The sequence below is a fragment of the Papaver somniferum genome, chromosome 4 (genome assembly GCF_003573695.1).
Source record: "Papaver somniferum cultivar HN1 chromosome 4, ASM357369v1, whole genome shotgun sequence".
In the NCBI taxonomy this organism is placed as follows: domain Eukaryota; kingdom Viridiplantae; phylum Streptophyta; class Magnoliopsida; order Ranunculales; family Papaveraceae; genus Papaver; species Papaver somniferum.
Window position 1 is genome coordinate 60,930,763 of NC_039361.1, and position 11,151 is coordinate 60,941,913.

Here is an 11,151-nt window from a genome sequence, read left to right on the forward strand (position 1 = left end):
GGTGGAAATTTGAAGCTATTGATTTTGTTTTAGGCAAACTATCAAGCTAGATCCTCATGAAAACTTATATGCTACTATATTAGCAAAAATCTTCATTCAATTAAATTTACTTCAAAACTTAAATTAGAAAGGTCCCAATCTACAACAGTTTTCTGATACTCTACAGTCATTTCAAGTTCTGGCTGATGAGAAAAATTGTAATATTAACTATATATCAGACAGTGGAGGGGTATCATGATGCTAATCTTAACCCAGATGACCACCTTTTGTTTTGTGAGTTTGTTGCTCTTTTGAGCACTCTCTCTATTTTATTATATAAAAAAAATATACATACAAAACGGTTTCGAGAAATGGAAGTATCTTTTTTCTTTTGTGAAACATTTTATTTTTGGTTTTTGATTTCATAAAGCTATTTTGGAAATATTTTTATTTCCGGTCGCCAAACATGTTCTTTTCTTTAATTGAGACAGAATTATATTAGATAGAGATGAATTTACAAATGTACAAAACAAGAAAGGACATAGCTTAAATAAGCTTAGGAAGAATAACATGTAAAAATTTAATCTAACCAAGCATCCCAATTAAACAAGATTCAATATAGCCCCTATAAATTAACCCGTTTAAAAGTAATAATCATGATAAATTAATAAATTTTCACGATCTAAGAGTCGAGGACACCATGATAAATTAGTAATTCGCTAAATTTAACACAATCGGCATAGTTTGTAAATGCACAAAGTACAAATACATGAGTCGTTCATGAATCGTCTGAGTCATGGTACACGTACCGGTTTGCAACTTATGAGCAAAGCCGAGTTCCGGAGTTGACATAACTTTTCAGTTCAGTACCGGTTTGCAAGCTTAGGTGCAAAACTGAGTTTTGGAGTTGATGGAACTATTCAGTTTGCAAACCGGTTTGGAAACCTTAAGACTTTACCGGTTGCGGAGTTCATAGAAATTTTTCAGTTTGCATACTGGTTCAGGAACATAATATTGTATTGGTTCGCATACCGGTTTGAGTACTTAAACCCGGTTCTCTTACCATAGTTCCAAAATGGATTTCATACGGACATGCATTCCTATTCGGATCACGAAACAAATATATTGTGCATACAAATATGCGTATCATACAAATCTGTAAGTCGATATATATCTACTCCGCTACATGTACGAGTACATGTAATACGGATTTATACATATAATAGTTTTCTCAGTTCGTAAGACTGATAACACTATATTTTATTCTGAATATAGTAGTTCTATATTTCTCTAAATCAATTCGAAACATTCCAGAATAACATCAATGATATCACTGTTACAGGTTATTTGCGAATGACAAACTTGAATCATGATTTGGTTTCGAACAACAAATTGTTCTCCATCGAAATAGATAAAGTATGAAAAAATTCATTAAGCTTAATCATTATATTTCTAAAAATTCATAAACTAAATAATTAATTCTCGACTCGAAATTCTTGTCTATGTAAGCTAGTCTAATTAGTTATGCGACAAATGTCTCAAGGATAGAAAAGTGTATATAACTTGAGAAATAAGTGGTTCGGTTTTCACTTACCTTTTGTCGATGAAATTCTCCAAAAGCTTTGGTTAATGTTCGCCTTTAAACATTAGAATGAAAATGGTGACTGGTTCGTTTATCAACTACCTCTATCCTAGACCGAGACTTAACTAATTGTAAACTAGAAATCAAGATATAGTTTTGACAACTAAATTTGACAACAAGCTTGAGATAGTAATACTTTTGAGTTCGACCGAGTAATGCTCCAACACCCTTTATTATCTAACATTTTACTTCAATTATCTGACGCGGTGTAATTCATTGATCCAACATCTATTTTCCAACCTGAAACAACAAGGTTCTTCGCATTAAAATATTAACCTTCTCGGATTTGGTTTTCGTGCTTCTTAACCCTTCAAAAGACTATGATAGGATCGACACCGATAATATAAGTTGAGAACTCTTATATTCCCTGGTCATAAAGGTTAAATCTTTGATGTAGTGTTTGATGACTAGAATTATACAACATTTAATAGATTAATATATAAATTAATAATTATTATTTTATCGATAATTTAATATCGTGATAAATTAATGAATTTTACCGGCCCCAACACGATTATTTTATAGGGATTATATTGTATTTGAAAAAAGAATATATCAGATGTTCATCCAACCAAGGACCAAAATTCGAGCATATAAACCCATATTTGATCAGTTTTGTAGATATAATCCTCTTCAAAGTAGCACTTATTTTGTTCATTTTAAGATACTCTTAACATAGCTGATGGACGAATTGCCAAGTTGTTTTTCCCATCAATGGAAAGTTGAAAACTAAGCTAATTCCAATTAAAGCAAGGGCATACATGGTTTTAGAAAATATATATATATGAGCATTTTTCTTTAGTTGTTAAAAAAACCTTCCTAGTTTGGAGCCTTGTGTGTTTATTTGCGGCACATTGATTTCTTCATCTACCCAATAGACAAGGATAAGGGGTGTCTAAAATGTGTTAAATTACTAAATTATCCTTTACGTAAACCTTAATAATTTTATCTAAAACAAATACAAAACCTTAATCATTTCTACTAACAATCTTTAGTCGAAGCCAAATTTTTTTCTTCAATTTCCATGATAATCAAAAACTAAAACCTAATCAAAAACAACAATTCAATTCTCCATTATTTTTGGGTTTTCAAACAATATTTCTCGGCGATAAACAATTCGAGTGATTGAATTAAATACCTTTAATCCGTTCCTTTTGAGAGAGATTCATCAATGATTCTTTGAAATTTCTCATAAATTTTTTCTGAAACTCGAGTGGAATTGGTTGATATGGACATTAAAATAAACCGATTATTGTTGATGCTCTCCAGAATCTGAAGATATGGTACACCTACTAAACTGATTCTGGGTTATGTGATGAACATCAACCACAATCGGTTTACGCTAATGCATATATCAGCACAACCCATGAAATTTTTATCTTTATATTATAGAACATGAAAATACGAGTTAAATGTAAAAAAAAAATATGAGATCATTCCGACATCGGACGAAGAAGTTATGAGAAAAGCAGTCGAAGAAATTCCCAGATTTACAATCGGTTTACTGGGTATTTATGTAAACCAATTCAAGCGAAAAAAATCACAGAAAAACTCTTAAATTTTACGATCAGTCTATGCTCTAAGTCTTATAAACTGATTCCTATAATCGTTTTACAAGCTAGTGCATGAAAGTATACCGATTTTGGGGAGATCTTTTTTAAAAAAATATATTTTTTTCACATTTTTTGATGAGGATGAAAGATTATTTAATTTCTAGGTTAACATGATTAAACATCAATTCATCACCTGAATTAACACTAATTAGTCAAGGATAAATTAGCCATTAAGTAAAATAGTTGGATGAAAGGTTTTCCATTTTACTTCTAAATATCTATTTTTGTCTCGTAGTAGCAGGCCCCAAATAAAATGGCTAGGCCCCAAACTAGGAAGGTAAGGAAAACCAAGCTTCTCAAGTCAGTCTACAATGAAGTAGAAGATGGTCAGTACTCTTTTTTTCACAGCCACACATAATATTGTAAACCATGAGGCCTTTTTGAGAAAATTCTTCACTGCTTCCCAATTAACATACAAAAAGTATTTTAAGATTTTGGATACATCGTTAATATAAGAAATTATGTCCTTTCGTCCCTAAAAAATTAATACTTTCATAATTTGCATTTCAAAAATAATAAGAATAGAGGTAATTTTAAAATTTCTTCTCATGCATACTCTTATGTTAAAAATGTTATAAAATATAAAATTTTATATCTCTAAAGATAGAGAACAAACAATTGTTTCAATTTCCTCGCTTTCTTCTCTCATCGGTTTCCCAGGTTCCCGAGTATTAAGAATGTTATTGTAGAAGATGAAGAGTGGCATGTTCAAACTCTTGGGGACATACCATTTGATCTTGAAACTGGCGATATTTATAACACACATGCCGGATGTGAAAATATTGATGATCTTGAAATTGATGTACTTGGTATGATTGATGACCAGGTTCATCCCAATTTCGAGGATAAATTAATTAATATTATTTTCCAAGATAATATTAATTTGCCGAGACAGGTTATTGAACATGCCCATCCCTCTTTTTAGGATAATTATGGTTTGATCATGAGTATGGACTAGTAAATAGTCAGGTTCATTCTTATCTTCAAGTTTGGATGTGCACCTGATCTACTTTGCATCAATATTCATCTTACTCATTAAACACATTGTATCTGGTCTACTTTTGCAATTAGACCAGCTGAATGGGCTACTAACCTTCTTGGACTTGGACTCCAACCTAAGGCTCAACAGAACTAAGATTACTAGGCTGGGAGAGATTGGTCTCACTTGATATATATGATCCAAAAAATTGCTTTGCATTTTTAGCTACAATGGGTTATCCAAGATTTTTATGACTGCGCGATTAAAAGACAAAATACGTTTTCCCACTGACTGAAAGCTTATCATCTTTTTTAAAGATTACAGATTATATGTCTTTCATAATACAAGAATATTTAGCTTATAACTAACTGTTACAAGATAAAAGGGACAAGATATAATACATAAATAGTAATAAGTGGGTTTTGATAGCTATTATTTTGTTTCATGCGAGTTTGTTAATCATGTTTCAGCTTTAAGCTTTAAGTTCTTCTTCAAGTACTTTAAGAATATTGTTTTTTGATGTGGATTATGTTGTAAAGATAGTTGCATTCCTCTCCAAGCATTTTTTTTTAATATGTAGGATCATTTTCCTGATTTTTTTAATATGGTATCGGGGTCTTTCCTAGATTGCATCTAGCTTTCCAAATTTACTTTCTTGGCCGCTGGGTAGTATCTCTCTCAGTGCCATATCTCCAGGTTGAAATTCTCTTTGATTAAATGCTTTCTGATTCTTTGTTAACCTTTTGGTACTCTTAAAGCTAAATTATAGTGCTCTTTATCTTTTTGTATTTAGCTCTTTCAGCTTTTGCAATATTAGTTGATTATTCATTTCTGATTGAAGCGACGATGTTCTTGTAGTTGGGAACATTAATTTTGTTAGAGCATTGCTCGGTTGAACCCATTAGCATTGGTATGTCAAGTTAGTTGTCAATTTTAGTTTCCAAAATGCATTCTTGATTTAGTATACTAAAGATAGTTTCGGACTAGATTAAGTCTAAGAAGTAGAATTGAAGCTATCCTTGACGGATGAAGTTTGAAGACTACAAGAAGACATCAACAATGACTTCATCAACAAAGGTATGTGGTAATTTCTTTCATTTGGATTCTTGTTCAATTATACTTTTCTAATCTATGGAAACAAATGCTCACTCTATGGAACAATTCCTATGACGGTTTACACTACACGAAATCAGAGAATTTGTAACGTTGAAAAATTATTAGTATCTATATATTGTAACGTCAAAAAAATGTTGGAAATATGTTGTTATTATTAGTGTTACAATATCTTATCAACGATTCATTTCGTTACAATAAAAATTTATTAAATAACAGTTTCACTCGTTGGAATAAATACACCAACGGTTATCTAGTCAGCACAAGATTTATCTGATGTCATTTTGTTGTAACGGATAGCCGTTATTGTGAAGATCGTAACGGTTAGCCTGTAAAAGTTCGATGTAACAAATACTGTAACGACGACTTTGTGTGTAACGGTTGACTTATTGCCACATGTCTTTCCTTGTAACAGCTACAACAACGGTTCTAATCGTTGTTTAGTTGATTGTAACAGATTGGATTTAACAGTTATTGTAACGATTCACAAGCATGATATCTCAGTGTAACGGCTTCCGTACGACACGTGTCAGTCGTTTCTAACGTTTAAAGTAACGTCTTCAAACGTTGATGATTAATTGTAACATTTTGGTTATAACAGCTTGCTGTAGCGATTCAATTCATAACAGCTGACTGTAATGTTTACCGTCTGACACATGTCTATCGCTTGTAACATATAGACTAACGGCTTTAGAAGTTGAAAATTCATTGTAACAGTAATGATTTTGCCAGGTTTGCTAATTACTAACAGACTTTATAACGTTGATTCGACGTTGGTAAAAGAAAATAGTTTTTCAAAAAAAAATAATAACATTTTTTACTGTTATAAATAAACTCCCATAACTTGACCTTGCAATGCAATGCAATCAATCCATTTCTGAAGCTGAAATATAATTAGTTTCTGAAGTTGCATTGCAATTCATTTCTAAACCTGCAATACTGAATCTAAAACCCATAATTCAATCTCATTCCACAGTACATTCTCATTCTAGCAGCACAAAGAATTCATTCATTCAGTTATTCTGTAATTCAAACTCATTCCATAATACATACATTCTCATTCTAGCATCATAAGGAATTCATTCATTCAACTATTCTGGAATACATACTCTTCAATCATTCACATACGTAAAGTATATATGAGTATCATCTTTACATTGGAAGAACCACTTAAGCCTAAAAATATACATGGTTCCTTATATGGTTATAATCAAATGACAAGGGTTGTGTTTTTCAGCATATTCTAAATATAAGCAAGTTTTGTTCTGCATCATATATACCTTGGCTAAAAAAAGTTGTTCATCCACCAAAATAAGTCGTCCATTGACATCATAGTAGCCTTAACCAGCTTTTGCCACCAATTCCAGTATCCTGACAAAACAATAAATGAAACAGAAACCAAAATTAGAAACAGATCTTATAGGAGAGAAAGATTCATTCAGTATTTGGGTATTTCATTTTACATGATCATTATGGATGTGATACTTCTGCAAACAATAAAATTAGTGACAATCAAATTAGGAACAATGTTCGCAGGAGAGACAAAGAATCATTCAGTTACATGTGCACTGTCATTCTGGATTTGGTACATATTCATTGTTTAATACCATTCAATCATAATAATTTGAACATTGACAGCCGAAGTATCAAAAGTTTATATTTATTTGACAAAATTGTAACTGCCAGTTCAGATACACGGTTCATATGAAAAAGTCTGAGAGAGTGGTAGTAAGAGTTTACTCACCATATGAATTAGAGACGAGAATGTGTTACTTCTAAGTTGTCCTACTTCCACAGCTTCGCAGGACCAACACTGTCTCATATATTCTAACTTGTCCACGTGTCCAGGTATTATTTCACATCAACAGTTCTAATTATATTTCTCTATCAATGTACTGCAACGCAATACAAGGGCAAGGATAAACTTAATTCAAGAATCTTGATCTTGGTTACAAGTTAATCCCTCGCTTGTACAACTTTGCAAGGACAACACGGTCTCACTTGTTCATCATTTGTCCAGCTTCAGGTGTTTGCATCAGTGAATCCTTCGAAAACCAAAGAGAATGGTAGTATGAATCAACCAAATCTTTCATTTAGAGGAGACCATAATAATGATAAGTAATGCACATAACTTTAGTGCGTTGAGAGTTTACTCACCAACTGGAATTAAGTAGGTTGCTTGTCAGGCTTGATGCATCATCAATCTCCATCAGGTAAGCATTATTTGTGCCAAGAGAAACAACGCATATGCATCGAGTATTCGGAAAATTAACAAGTAATATGTCTCTACAAATACTTGATGTAGTGAGTTGTTTCTTCTGCCATAAAAATGAACATCTTGATCTTTTGTTGTTGTATACCTAACCTGCAACCAAATTTTCATCAAGTGAAATAGACCATAATAATGATATGTAATGCAAGAAACTCTAATGTGTTAAGAGTTTACTCACCAACTGGAATTAAAGAGGTTACTTTTCAGGTTTGCGGCATCGATCACAATAAGGTGAGCTTGATTTGTGCCAACATAAACAACTCACCTACATCGGGTTTATGGAAAAGTAAGATATACAGTAATATGTTTTCTCTACGAAAACTCATTGTGGTGAGTTGTTTGTTCTGGCATAAAAATGAATATCTTGTTCTTTCGTTATTGTATGCTTATCCTACAAGACCTGTTCAAGAGCTCGGAATAAAATCATTTGAATCAACTTCATTTATTCCAGCTCTTGAATAGCCTTGCAGGAACAGACAACAGTCTCTTATCTTTTTCTTCACTTCAGATGGTACTGCGACACTAACACATCTCCAACTTCAATTCTTCCGGTCAATGAGTCCTCGGAAAACAAAAAGAGAATGGTAGTAAGTGAGTATTTCAGTCATGATAAAATAATGACAAGGAAACTAATTATCATAAGAGTTTAGTCACCAATGAAATTAGAGAGGAAAAAGTATTAGTTGTCAGGTTAGCTGCATCGATCTCCTTCATTTATAGCAAACCTAACGACTAATACATATCCACTCTGAAAAATCTATGGTGGTAAGTTGCACCTTTTGGCCTGAGTCATGTAAAACATATATTTGAAGAGATCATAATAGGTAACTAAACAAACCTGAGATAGAAAAGGAAACTTGTACCTTCGCATCAACAATGTCTTATATAACGGCTATGCAAGCACATTTCTAGGTACCTCAAAACTACAACATCTCTTATCTTGGTGTACATTGGTGCTGCAAGGCTACGTAAGTGGTGGAAAAAATACATTTGCCACACTTACAAAGCTTCAGGTTGCAATGATAATGATAAGTAATGCAAGAAACTCTAATGTGTTAAGAGTTCATTCACCAACTGGAATTAAAGAGGTTACTTGTCAGGTTTGCGGCATCGATCCAAATAAGGTAAGCTTGATTTGTGCCAAAATAATCAACACACCTACACAAAGTTTATGGAAAATTAAGATATACAGTAATATGTTTTCTCTACGAAAACTCTCTGTGGTGAGTTGTTTATTCTGGCATAAAAATGAATATCTTGCTATTTTGTTGTTGTATACCTATCCTACAACCAAGAGAAACTAATTATTATATGAGTTTACCCACCAATGAAATTAGAGTGGAGATGAGTCAGTTGGCAGGTTTGTTGCATTGATCTCCTTCATTTACTGCAAACCTAACAACTAATACATCTCCACTCCGGAAACTGTATGGTGATAAGTTGCATCTTTTATCAGGAATTATGTTAAAAACATACTTGAAGAGATCATAATAGGTAAAAAACAAACCCTAAGGAAACCTTTAGCAGCCTCATGTTCACTCTCCAAATGGAATTAATGAGGTTACTTGTCTAGTTTAATGCATCCCTCTGTATGAGGGGATCATGATTTGTGCCAAAAGATACAACCCACATGCACAAAGTCTTCAAAAAAAAAAGACAAGTAATATGTATGTTTTGTCTCCGAAAACTCTGTGCTGGGTGTTGTATCTTTAGGCATAAAAATGGATTTCTAGTGTTTTTGTGGTTGTATGCCAATCGTGCAATTCATGTTCAACAACTTGGAATCAAATCATTTATAGAAACTTCATTATTGAATAGATCATAATAGATGACAAAACAAACCTGCGATTAAAAATAAAACCGGCAGCAGCATCGCTCTCATGGGAATGGCTAGAATCCTAGACGAAGGATACAACTCATATCAATGTAGGTGTATATTAATCCTGCAAGGCTCTCTAAGGGCTGGAATAAATTCATTTTTGCAAAGTTGATTTTTTCTAATAATGAATTTATTCAAACGCTTAAACAGATTCGCGGGACCAATAATGTCCATATAGGAAACCGGCAGCAGCATCGCGCTCATGGGAATGGTTAAAATTCTAGACGAAGGATACAACTCATATAGATGTAGGTGTATACTAATCCTGCAAGGCTCTTTAAGGTCTGGGATAAATTCATCTTGAAAAGGTTGATTTTGTCTAATAATGAATTTATTCAAACGCTTAAACAGATTTGCAGGACCAATATTGTTCATATAGGAAACGTAACAACAAACCGCATACAAAACAAGAGGGAAATAGATTACAACCAAACAACCATAAATCTAGAGCAGCAATCTGATGAATGAGATTACAGTTGAGTAAACCTTATTTGGGTTCTAATCTATAGAAAGAGATTACAACATCCAAGAGAAAACATAATGTAAAGCAGTAAACATCAGCATATGAACAAACTATTGAAAGATAATGCAAACCACTAAAAATCAGTAAACCTTAAATGTAAAGCAGAAATCTATTGAAATACATTACACATGGATACTAAGCAGTAGACATTATAGATGTTAAGCAGTAAACAACAACAACAACAAAAAAATAAATAAATAAATAAATCAAAAATATCTTGTTAAAATCTAGATTACAACCAAGAAAAGCCTAATTTTAGAGAGAAAAGTTCAAATCTAAAATATACCAGTGATCTTCATACAGATCTATTAAAAAAATTGAAACCCTAAAGGAGAAAATAAACAATTTTGATAAATCTATTCATAGCTAAAAGGCGCAAAGAAAACACCTTAAGATTGAATGAGATACTGTGAAAAATGGGGAAAAGGTCTGAGTTCTTCGTCTCACTCTTTTAATAAAATAGGAGGAGAGCTGCAATTATTGAGTCAACGGAGGGAAATGAAATTTGAGATGGAAATCAGATAGGGTTTCAAATTTGTGAGGGAATGGATATCAAAAAGAGTTATTAGATTGGGAACGTGAGAGGGAAATGAAATTTGAGAGCCAAAACTTTCGTACAAGAGAGAAGAGTACAATAATTTAGGAGAGATTTTCTTTTTCTCTCAAAATGTCTAAGTCCAAGGCGTCCGGATCGAGGTAAAGTTGGTCAAATTTGTGGTCAAATTGGTCAAATATGTAGTCAAGTTGGTCAAATATGTGGTCAAGTTGGTCAAATTTGTGGTCAAACACATAATCGGAAGCAAAACGAGGCACAGTCAGCTTGCAAGATTACCATATACAGACTCAATGTTCTCGTCCAGGTGAGGTTTTTGATTTCAAATATCAGATTGGATGGATCCTGAGTGGATTCTGCAACCTATTATGGAACTCAGGTTGCAAGATTACCATATACAGACCCAATGTTCTCGTCCATGTGAGGTTTTTGATGTCAAATATCATATTGGATGGATTCTGAGTGGATTCTGCAACCTGTTATGGAACTCAGCTTGCAAGATTACCATATACAGACCCAATGTTCTCGTCCAGGTGAGGTTTTTGATGTAAAATATCAGATTGGATGATTCTGCAACCTATTATGGAACTCAGCTTGC